This window comes from Prionailurus viverrinus, chromosome A1 (assembly GCF_022837055.1).
Source record: "Prionailurus viverrinus isolate Anna chromosome A1, UM_Priviv_1.0, whole genome shotgun sequence".
Classification (NCBI taxonomy): Eukaryota; Metazoa; Chordata; class Mammalia; order Carnivora; family Felidae; genus Prionailurus; species Prionailurus viverrinus.
The window spans coordinates 195,467,017-195,479,680 of record NC_062561.1 but is presented as its reverse complement, the minus strand read 5'-3'; positions in this window follow the sequence as shown (position 1 = coordinate 195,479,680).

Below are 12,664 nucleotides of genomic sequence, written 5' to 3'. Positions count from 1 at the left end.
GAATTCTTCCGCTTGGTCATTTTGGATAGTCCCTGGAGTGGTGAGGACCAGCAGGGCACTTCCCCTGTGCTGTGGTGTATAACTGGAGTTGGTGGGCAGGCCGCAGTCCGACCTGATGTCTGCCCCCAGCCCACCGCTGGGGCCACAGTCAGACTGGTGTGGGCCTTCTCTTCCCCTCTCCTAGGGGCAGGATTCACTGTGGGGTGGCGTGGCCGGTCTGGGGTACTTGCACACTGCCAGGCTTGCGGTGCTGGGGATCTGGCGTATTAGCTGCCGTGGATAGGCAAGGTGCACAGGGGCGGGAGGGGCAGGCTCAGCTCACTTTTCCTTAGGCGATCTGCTTCCGGAGGGTCCCTGCGGCACCAGCACCAGGAGGGAGTCAGACCCGCCAGAGGGATAGATCTGTAGAACACAGCTTTGGGTTTTTGCACATTGCAAGCAAGTTCTGGCAGGAACTGGTTCCCTTTGGGATTTTGGCTGGGGGATGGGCGAGGGAGATGGCGCTGGCGAGTGCCTTTGTTCCCCGCCAAGCTGCGCTCTGTCATCCGGGGCTCAACAACTCTCCCTCCCGTTGTCCTCCAGCCTCCCGTTCTCCGAGCAGAGCTGTTAGTGTATAACCTTCCAGATGTCAAGTCCCGCTTGCTGTGGGAACACACTCCGTCCGGCCCCTCCACTTTTGCAAGCCAGACACGGGGGCTCTGCTTGGCCAGTGGGCCGCCCCTCTGCCCCAGCTCCCTCCCGCCAGTCCGTGGAGCGCGCACCGCCTTGCCACCCTTCCTACCCTCTTCCGTGGGCCTCTCGTCTGTGCTTGGCTCCAGAGACTCTGTTCTGCTAGTCTTCTGGTGGTTTTCTGGGTTATTTAGGCAGGTGTAGGTGGAATCTACGTTTCCAGCAGGACGCGCGGTGAGCCCAGCGTCCTCCTACGCCACCATCTTCCCCCAAAAATAAGTTTTCTAAACTTACAGGGCTGGGGGGTCTCTTCTGGTTGACCAGCTGGCCTTCCTTTAGAGCACTGTTTGTCAACCTTTGCTTCATTATCACTCCCCTAGAGAGTCTTTTAGAGATTTGTTTTTCCTAATTGCTGCTCCATGAAATTAATATCACAGATATATTGTGTGTATATAATACATATATATTTATTTTTACATATTGTATGTATATTTGTATTTTATACATAAAGAGTAAAATCTTTTGCCTCTCTCTCTAAGAACCATTAATTGCCCCCTTGGTGTCAACATTGCCCCTACTGAGAAAAATTCCAAATTTTCTCTGTCTTGTAATTAAACTTGAACATTATACAACATGTTTTCAAAAATTCCAGCATGCTTTCATTTATATGCACAATTACTTTCGGGGATACTCTTACACTGATGTTCTAAAAATAACCATGAAATTCTATTCATTTTCTTTGTACAGAATAAACTGTTTTCTCTACTTAAAAATGTGAACTTGCATATATTGGGTTGTTATTTAGCCAAATCAACTTATCTAAGTTTGGCCTTTTTCTCTCTTGCTTAAAGTCAATGGCCAAGTGAAAAGGACCTGTAAGTCTTAGTGCTTGTACTTACAGTTACTAGAACTACACAGACGTCTTTCTGAACTTCCTGACTTTACTTTGATATTACTCTTTATTATTAACTCTCTCCTTGTCCATTTTCCCAGGACAATAGTCTGTTGATTTCATCTTTATCCTCAAATACAGTATAACTGTTTCTTTCTCTGTATTTTTGTTTCTGCTTCTCTTCCTACCTGGAATGTTATCCTTTTTTCTACCATCCATATTCAAGATGCATTTCTTTCATAAAGCATTCCCATCCTCTTTCTTCTGTGACCTCTTTCTGTTCTCCTCCAGCAGCATTTCCTATCTCTAGAACTCATTTGGTATGTATTCATGTACTCCCTGTCAGCCTAGAATAGAACCCACAAACATATGCTCCAAAATGACGATGGAGGTCCTTTCCGCTACTTTATCTGTGGCGACATCAACAGCCACCTCAATCCCCCTGAACAAAACAGAAGTTCAAGAGAGGCTCTTTTAATTATGCCAAGTTAATATACAGATAAAGGCATGCAGGCTGTGTTCAGAAATAACTATTTATTTGGTAAAAAAATAGATGAATGCCTCTGTTTAATGTGGATGCCACCAGGAATGCCACAGCCCACATCCCAGAGCCCAGTGGAAACCAAATGAAAAGGTCAGAGAGAAAATGAAGACAATAGGTGGGAGATAAATATTAATCACATCTGGGTGACATTTGGCTGAGCTCTCATTGTCTCTGGATGTGTATTTGCTTTAAAAAAATATGAGCATAATATATCAGGACCAAATCCTTAAGTTTTCTTATATCTGAATTATTAGAATAAGTATTCCTCATAGCTCCCTTAGATATGGAAATTCTTGCCAAAAGAATAGAAGATTTAGGTGGGTCCCCATATCTGCTTTTGTATATGTGGAAGATACTTGAGCTTTCAGCTGAATATAAAGAAGTAAGTTTTCACTGTAAATTCTGGTCAAGGTCAAAACACGCTTTCTTTGGACATGAGTGCCCTATCACTTTAGGTCTTGAAGAATACACCTGGCAGCTTAGAAATGAATCATTAGAAGGAATTCAAACTTCAGAAGAAGGCATGGGGGAATGGATTACCATCATGTTTTTTCTCCAGCCACAAAAGACCATCATTCAAATTATTCATCCCAGGGGTGCCTGGATAATTTACTGAGCACATTGTGTTCAAACAGTATAGGCCATCCTCTGAAGGGTGTAATTCCTTTACCTTCATGAGGACACAAGCTACACTCTCAAACCTCACTACTTCCTGTGCTCAGTGACAATAAAACAAAGAATTCATCATGTTGGAGAAAAATAGCTTTTTAAAATTACTATTATTACTGCTGCTACAAAAAGTGTTTGCTAATTTCCACCCTCGTCCTACTCACAAAATTACCAAGTTGCTTTTCCCAGGTGTGGGGTAGTTGTTTTGATTACAAGCTATCTGAGCATTGCATTTCTTCCCAGACAGAAACTTTCTGCTGTAGGCAAATCAAGCCGTTTTCATATAAATATAGCCAATGCTTCAACAATATTTTAATTACCAACTCTAATGGGTACTAGACTGTTTATTTTCCCCCACATCAAAATCCTCTGAATTACCTCTCTAATTCAGGAAGAGCCAAACAAAAATCATTAAACCCAAGTTGAAATGTTTCCTAAAAGTCCTCTATTATAATACTTACCATCATATACATTCCACATTAATTTCAAGTAACCCCATGCCTTTTCTTATTGGAGAAAGTTCCATAAAAACAGCTAATATCTAATGACCACATACTGAGTACTAGTTGTAATGCTTTCTATTTGTTACATAATCTTAGCCACACAACTGATGAAATAGATATTATTATTCCCATTAATTAAATGAAGAGAGACTGAGGCTCTGAAATATCAAATAAATGGCCCAAGAAGATACAGTTTATAGGCAGTATAGCTAGGATTTAAACCTATGCCCCTCTGGTTCTAGAGCCTGAAATATTCATAACATTATGCTTTCAACCAATTATTCTCAAAATGTGGCTCTTGGATCAGTAGTAGCAGCATCACCTGAGAATTTTTAGAAATGCAAATTTTCAGACCTCACCCCAGACTTCTGATTCAGAAGCACTGCCTTCCAGGTGACTCTAATATACTTGAGAATCCCTGTTCCAAGCAAATAATAGGATTCTCTTCTGTTTCAATTATTGTGCTAAGCATAATATGAACTTTCAACGAATGGGAAAGCTTGGTTTCTGCCTGAAAGAGTTTGATTTAATAAAGAAAAATAAAGATTAAAAGCTGTAAGAATGAATAATATAGAGAAATACACATACTGAGTTTAATAGATATTTGTTCACTAATTGAAATAGGTTCAAATTCTAGGCTGGTTTTGTGTGTTTTAATCTTCCATAACCTCCTTTGTTCCTTTCTGCATATATATTCGAGTTTGGGTAATATTTTATAATGTTTAACAAAAATACTTCACCTTCAGATAAATTTACATCTGTATTTCTCAGTCTTTCTTCATGTATTTCTAATGTTTAGATGTCATGAATAAGTGCCATGCATTTTATTTTGATTTTCAGAAGAATGTCCAGGAGAGGAAAACACTTCTTCAAGTGTGCTAATCACCAGGAGCTGAGCTCTGTCTGCCATTTACAGCCCACACAGGTTTTGTTGCACAGTGTCGGAGGCCACGATGGGAAAGAATGTGTCCATGGGTCATATCAAGCTTCATTTTGCAATCCATCTAAAGTTCTGGATGTGATTTTGGCTCTGTTTCTCAAATGCTCTAGCATTATTATCAACATCATAAACTCATCATCTTAAAATACGACTTTTTTTAAAGCATGGTTAGCACCCTATAGGCTATCGACTATATGTCCATTTAATTTGATTAGTGATTCTCAACAAGAGTGGCACCAACCCCAGGGTGGTATTTTTGGTTGTCACAACAGCTGATTGGTGATACTAGTACTTATTAAGTGAGGTCAGAAACGTTAGAACCTCTGCAATGCATCAGACCCCTACTAATAATTGTTTTTCCTACCACCCCCAAACTCTTGAACATTCTGTCAGGTCCTTAGGAAGTACAAAAACAGTTTCTATTCATTTGAGCCTAGAACCTAACTCCACTTTACATATTAAAAGGGAGTGGAATAGTCCACACCAAAATGTGCCATTTTGGCGTGTGGATTATTGTAAGCTGAAGGCAATTAAAACCCAGCAGATTCAAGAAAAGCTTTTACCTCTCTCTTAAATAACTAAAAGAATTTAGATAAGGGGTTTGGCCCAGAAAGAAAGCTATTACCAGATACTCTTAAGACCGGTCTGTATGGTAGAGCAAACATCTATTTCCCAAACTTCTGTTTTTCTTATGTCCTGTGAATTACCTCCTCCCTTTGGAAGCCCCAGGCCTCCATCCCATTCTTTAGCTCAGGATGGTCTATAAGCCTCAACTGCCTGACTTGTATTTGGGTCTCATATTTTTTCCCTTACATATGAAATTAAAAATTTTCTTTTCTTTTGTTAATCTGTTTTATGTCAATTATTAGGCCAGCCAAACCTAGAAGGTTAGAAGGAAAATTTTTCTGCCCCTAGTATGAAAAGCAATCGTGCTTTTTTTCATGGCTTCCTGAATTTTCTAGGAATGTATACATAATATATAATTTTTATATATTTTATAATTTTATATATTATATATATCATATATAAGTTGATGTTTAATATGTAATTACATATTTTACATATAATTTTTTAAATATTTTGTTATAATCAGAATTTTACTAAGAATCGTTCATCATCTCAGTAAACCATGTGATTAACAGCGTTGCTGTTTTTATTGTTGTGCTTGCTAATATGACATACTTTACCAGTCTGCATTTGTATCTGTAACAGTCACTGTGACTCTAAATGTGAGTGTTTAGTCCCAATTTCAAAACAGCAACCATAAGAAAAAGTTGATTATACTGGGTTAGATATTGTCTTGCTTCTCTCAAATCCAAACACATTCATTACAAGTAGATATGTGTTCTAGTATAATTGTGTCCAAGTGCCAAATAACATCAGTTTATTATAAATTGATATTATTTTCTTATGGAAATATGGATAAATATTTGGCAATGTTTGATATGTGTCTACTTTTTTCTCTGTCAGTCTTCCTAGATTATCAATGCCACAGGCCAGGGATCTGCTATGACCTTGATGCCTAGGACAGAGCCCATCTTTAGCAGGATCACTCACTCCACCAACATTTGCTGAGGGCCAATTTCGGTCAGACACAACAGGGTATATGACTATAGATGAGACAAGTGACTGACAAGTGAACAGATAAAGATATCTACAGAAGGCAGTGAAATACCAGGAGGAAAATATAAGTGTGAGAAGAGTAACCCATGAAAGAGGTATTTTAGATAGACTTCAGGCCTCTCTGAGAAGGTAACTTTTATACTAAGGCTGAACCATGAGAAAGAAGCAGCAAGAACCTTCTAGGTGGAGGGAACGGCAAATACAAAGACCTGAGGCAAGCTAGAGCTTAGTCTGATCTCAGGACATAATACTTGATGTGTGCCTACAGGGTTGTGAAGGGGAGGATAATTTGTCACCCCAAAATAAGCCTCTTTGGCGTAAGGAATATTTGACGCTGATTATGTTTAAGCAACAGCAAGCATAGGAGAAGCTCTGAAAACCGAGCAGAAGTTACCCTTTTTAAAAAATGTTTTATTTATTTTTGAGAGAGGGCAAGTAGGGGAGGGGCAGACAGAGGGGGAAAGAGGATCTGAAGCAGGCTCTGTGTAGACAGCAGTGAGCCCCATGTGGTGGTTGAACTCAAGAACCACAAGATCATGACCTGAGCTGAACTCGGACTCTCAACAAACCCAGTTGCCCAGAAGTTACTCTTTTGTAAGAGAGATCTTGACATTTATAAGAGAAATCACCATTTTTAAGAGTGTCTCCTTTGATGTACCAGGAAAAGGGAGATGATGAAACTCATCAACGGAGAGAGCAGAGGCTATATAAAACCTTACCTTTGTTCACTGTGTATGCTCTGCCTGAACACCTCCCAGGACTGGCCCTCCAACTCCCACACTTTGCCTTTAACTGAAGACAGTACCTAAGGTGGTAGCTGAGGCCATTCAGTTGAGTTGTTCAGTTTTCCTAGGTATCTCCTATGTATACAGAAGGTACACATGCTGTTAAACCCGTTTGTTTTTCTTTCATTCATATGTCTTTTACAAAAGGGGTCTCAGCCAAGAACGAAGAAGGGGAGAAAGGAAATGACCTTTCCCTTCCCACAGCAGTGATAAAGAGGCTGGGAGAGGTGAGTGATGGGAGGTAATTGACAGAGGCAAGCAAGAGTCCAGTCTGTTTGACCTCATACATCTTGGTAAAGCACTGGGATTTTATTCCAAGAGTAATGTGAGGATATTGGAGTCTTTTAAGAAGAGAAATGATCTAGTTTCCATTTTTAAAAGATGACTCTGTTTGCAGTGAGGACAATGGACTACTGGCATTCAATAGATAATTTTTCTTAATAAATAAATGCCCCAATACATCCATCCATCCATGCATGAACGAATGCATCTATGGTTCAATGACACAGGAAAAGCCTAAGGCTCACACTATGCCCCCTTTCTCCTCCATTGTGCGGGGGTGCTGGGTACCTTCCCATTAGTCCCTTCCAGAGCCCAGGTTCCTCACAAGAGAACAATAAGCCTTGAAGATCCCCTCTAGCTCTGAAATAATTCAGTAATTCCTGCCAGCCCCGCCCTACTGCCAAGGCTCTCAGGCGGCTAGCAGCTGAAAAGAAAAGCTGCTAAATGCCTCTGCTCTGTTTATCATCCTCTGTTTGGCATTTTGTCTGCAGCTGGGGCCCTCTCTATAAGACCACTCAGCATCTATAAGCTGCCTAATTTCCATGTTGATTGCAAAGCTGGAAATGTATATACTTGTCATCCTTATTCTTGGCCAAATGCCGACAGCAGCTCTGACGATGGGGTGCTGACACCACTTGCTAGTTATTGTCTGATCTGCAATTGACACAAGTGGGTTTAGGAAGATGCACAATTTGATAATCAGACCCCATCTGCAAAGCAATCACGAGTCACATTATGGAGAAAATACAAGTAAAAGCTGGGAATGTCTTATTTTCAACTTCCCTTACCCTAGCAAAGATTGTGTAGAGATGTTGATGTGTGAAACGACTTCATATATATATTTTTTTTAATAGAAGGAGCATCTCTTAGTGCTCTGAATTTATAGAAGTACAGCAAGTGACAGGCTATAAAACAAAATGCTTTCATGTATATAATCTACTTTTGCAAAAGCATTGTTTTAGAGTTATAAAGTAATATGTGTTTGATGAAGATATATGAACCACACAGAAGCACAGAAAATTGAAAGAAAATGTTCCTGAAGTACACCCCCCAGCTCACCCCCATATAATGCTGCAGCCAAGGGAAGACTGTAGAGTCAGGCTACATGGATCCAAATCTTGTTTCTACTTCTTACATGATGTTCTGTTATAACCTTAGCCATGTTATTTCACTTCTCTGTAGCTCAGTTTTCTCATCTGTAAAGTAGAAATAATAGTAGTGCCTTCGTAACAGAAATTAGTAATAGGAATTAGTTTATAAATGTAAAATTCAGAATAGTGACTGGCATATATAAAGATTTCCACAAATATTAGCTATTCTTATTATCCATGTTATTAGTCCTCTCCAAAACCAACCACACTCCGTGGGTATCCTAGAGCTGTCAAAGTAACCATTCATCTATTCCCAAACCATCATGTCTATTTTCTTCTGTTAAAACTGGGACCACAAGCGATACCAGAGTTTTCAATTTTTTTTTCCATTCAAAAATGTATCATGGAAATTCTTCTTATCAATATACAGATCTACATCATTAATGGTTGCATAATACTTAATTTTATGGATGAGCTAGCATTTATTTAGCCATGCTTCACCCGATGAATATTTAGGTTGCCTCTGACTTTTTGCTGCTACAGTGTTGCAGCCAACTTCATTGTCACCGTATCTTTGCACATTCCCAAGAGTTTGTCTACAGGATAGATTTTGATGTACGAGGTCCTCTTAGTTGGATCTTTTCAAAACTCTAAAGGAGAAACAGGGTGAGTGAGTGCTATTTTTACAAGGGAGGCCAATTCCAGGAATTTAGCAAGTTCCCTAATTCCTCACAGAAAGTACTAATAGTGCATAGTGGGGATGAAAGAAACACTCAGGTCTTCCAATTCCAAACCTAATACTCTTCCTATTGGATGACCTAAAGGTGGATTAAGATTGGCTTGGTGTGTCTGCTTACCTCTGCAGACTTCAGAATCTTTCATATTAAAAAATGTAATAGATTTGTTAACTTCAGCTGCAGATGGGCCTGATGGTTCTATAAACCAACCACAAAGCCAGCCAACCCTGTTATTCATCCATGTCCATAGAAAGATCCCCTACCCTTAAACATGGATAATATTTATTTACTGAGGATTAAGTATGGTAAAGACACTGTATAGAAGATGAAAAGGAAACAAAGTTGAATCAGACACTATGGATATACCTTGCCCTATGCCAGCCCATAGTGTAGCAGACAAATAATAAATGTCCATAATTAATTAAAGTACAATGTAGATTACTCAAGGAATGACAACAAATGGGACAAAAAAAAAAAAACCAACAACAGAGGATTTGCTATTTAACAACCACGAACCATGGCCTACCTGCTTTTAGCTTTATTATCCCCTTGAATTCCCACCAATGTATCCCTAAAGTAAATTAGATGTGGTATTAATTCTATAACCTCAGGCATCCTTGAGCCCCTAAATCCAATCACAGAACAATCACTAATGCATGAATGGACAGCAACCTGAAACTCATCTACCAATTCTTACTCTGTGACAGCCATTCTTACTGTTAATAAAGGTTATATATAAGGTATAAAAAACTATTAAGTATGTAGATGAGACAGTCTATCCCTCAGGTTGGATTTTGTTTTTAATGTGTATTTATTTTTGAGAGGGGTTGGTGGGCAGACAGAGGATCTAAAGCAGGCTCTCCGCTGACAGTAGAGAGCCTAATGTGGGGCTTGAACTCATCAACTATGAGATCACAGCCTGAGCCAAAGTCAGACACTTAACCAACTGGAACTCACAAACCATGAGACCATGACCTGAGCCAAAGTCAGACACTTAACTGACTGAGCCACCCAGGTGGCTTTTTAAATCAAGTTGAATTTTTAAAATCACCTTCATATCACCTTCTGGGAATACTAATCCATGTGAGTTACATGAAAATTTTCTATTTAGTTACTCTTATATTTTTGAAAAAAAAAAAACAAAAGTAATACTGATGTGTGTGTCACAGTCAATGTCAAGCTATAACAACGTGTTTTCACAGCATTTATTAGTCATTATTCTGGGGCTTTTACACTGTGGTTTGAATCCACCATAATGGTACAAATGGAATTCTATTTCTTTCTGTTGTTTGTGGTTATTTAAAAATCGACAATCAAGCAAAGGGACAGATGGAGTGCTCCTTAGCACTTTGATACCTAGAATAAATTGGATCTCTGTGTTTGCTACAGGCATCAAACTAGATACTAAAAGCTTCAGCTATCTTTGCTATAAATCAATGTTAGTAATTAAAGGGCTGAACTTGTTGGGTACCTTACTCATAGCAGTTTCAGATATGAACTTGATTACTCATGCTCTTTGAAATTTGTATTTTCCAAAAGACTGATGCTATTAACATTCATTCAATTTTCCGGACAGAACAAATCCAGCTCAGAGGGCTGCCACTTTATAATTCTACCTCCTGCTTGATCAGTAATTAACCTGTAGAAAAGGAGGAGGTGGAGGAATTAATACCAGTACCTCCGTTAATAACAACTCTAGAACATCAAAATAAAATATTTCCTGAAACCCTGCAAGCATCTAAGAGTTTAGAAAGAAAAAAAGAAAAAAAAAACAATTTGATCGGTTCAGTGTAAATGAATCAGAAACATATGTCTTCGGTTCCTCAATATGGGAACATGGCTGGCAAAATTCATTTAAGCTGTGCAGAACCCATAGCATTTGAGAAAGAGCTTGACAGACTGAAAATATATCTGTGCTGTCCTATAAGCAATGCAAATAACTCTTAAATTAAGCACAGTATTTTTTTCCAATGGGCCAGGAAACCTAACTGCATAATAACAGCTTGCATTTCCATAACTGTTTTTCCCCCTCAACAATCCTGAAATGCTGCGAGCAATGAATCAATTTTCCCTATCCTTACTAACAGCAGGATGGCTCTGTGAGGCAGAACACACATAAACACACACACACTAGAGACAGACAGACAGACAGATACATAGATAGATAGATAGATGATAAATAGATAATCTCTCTATATATAAAGAGGATACATTACAGTCAAGTCTAAATTTTGGATAACAAATAACATTTTAATGTAAGTATACCCATGCAATAATATTTATCCTAAAAATAGTGTTTCAAATAAGTTTTTAGTATGTGCCATACAATATTTGGGACATGCTTATACTAAAGAGTATTCATTGTTTATCTATAATTCAAATTTACATTTTAACAAGTTGCAAAGGAGACAATAATATTGTATTGCATGTTTGAACCTAGCTAAGTGAGTAGATCTTAAAACTGCTCATCACAAGAAAAAAAATGTTAGCTATATATGGTGACAGATGTTACCTAGACTTATTGTGGGGATCCTTTTGTAATGTAAACAAATACTGAAATGTTATGTTGTACACCTGAAATTAATGTTAAATGTCAATTATACCTCAATCTTAAAAAAAAAAAAAACGTAACTGGGTATTCTGTATTTTTTGCTCAATCTGACAGCCCTAGTTCTATTGTTCTCCCAAACTATATACATGAGACAAGCAATATAGTTTGTGGATTAGAGAAGCTCTTCTTTCTTCAAAGGAAAAAAACATCTGGAATAAGAGAAAGCTGGAGATAGGAGAAACTCTTTATCAATTGTTGGGCTCAGAAAGCAAAGGCACACCCATGCACCTGTGTGAAGAAAATAGTCATGGTTTTATAACTCATGCTGTCCTGGAATACCTTCTTCCTTTCAGTACTAATATGGGACAACTAAGTTTTCTTAGAAGGAATATGGTGCATATATTTTAATTTGGGGACTTACTGGGAAAGCAGAGAACAGGAGGTCACTGCCTACCTCAGGGGGACAGGGAAGGGCAAAAATTTAGCAGAAGCAGAAGCCTCATGTGTGTATGGCTATTAAAGGGTGTGTGGTGTTCTAGAGAGGGTTGCAGACTAAGTATCAAGAGTCCTCATGAGTCCCTTACCCTGTGTTTTGTTATTCTCAGCTCTTACACAGTGATTGACAGTGTGGGTACTCAATAAATATTTGTGGGACAAATGAATGAATGGACTTTCTCATCTGTGAAATCAAAGAATGGAGCCAAGTCACATAGAACTATAAGGTTTCCAATCAGACCTAAATTTCTGAAGATGTCTGGGGTTCCCTTAATAGAAGAAGTTGTCAGAGGCAGGCAGACATCCAGGCCCATGGCTCGTTTCAGTCAGAGCACTTGTCTATTTTCTGCATTGATGTTCAAATAGGTTTCATTTAAAAAGGGTTCACTACAAAGATTGAATGGTTATAAAAATGCATTTAAGATTTAGAAGAAACCTCAGTTCTAAGTCCTTTGACTCCACCCACAGCTTAGTCTCCAAAACAAAAAGATCCATACTTAGCTCAAAGCCAGCAGGAGGTGACTGAGACATAGTCTAAAGGATAGGAGAGTAAAAGGGAACCTGAAAAAGGACTTCTCACTCTGGGCTCCAGTTTCCCCAAACGGTCCTTCGCAGGAACAATACACCTTGCCTGGAGTGATAATTACTTGTTAAATTACAATACAAAAATGAAGAAGAAAAAAAATCATGTGCAATCTCTCCAGTAGTTTGTCATATTGAAAATATGGCATAATTGATTCTGCAAATGCACCAAGGGAATACAAAACCGCAATCAAGTTTTCTGCAGTGTTTATATCTATAGTGATGGAAGTCTAATTACATAATTTATCATTATGAAATAAACTGTAGAGATCACAGGTACACACGATAATCAGCAGGATGG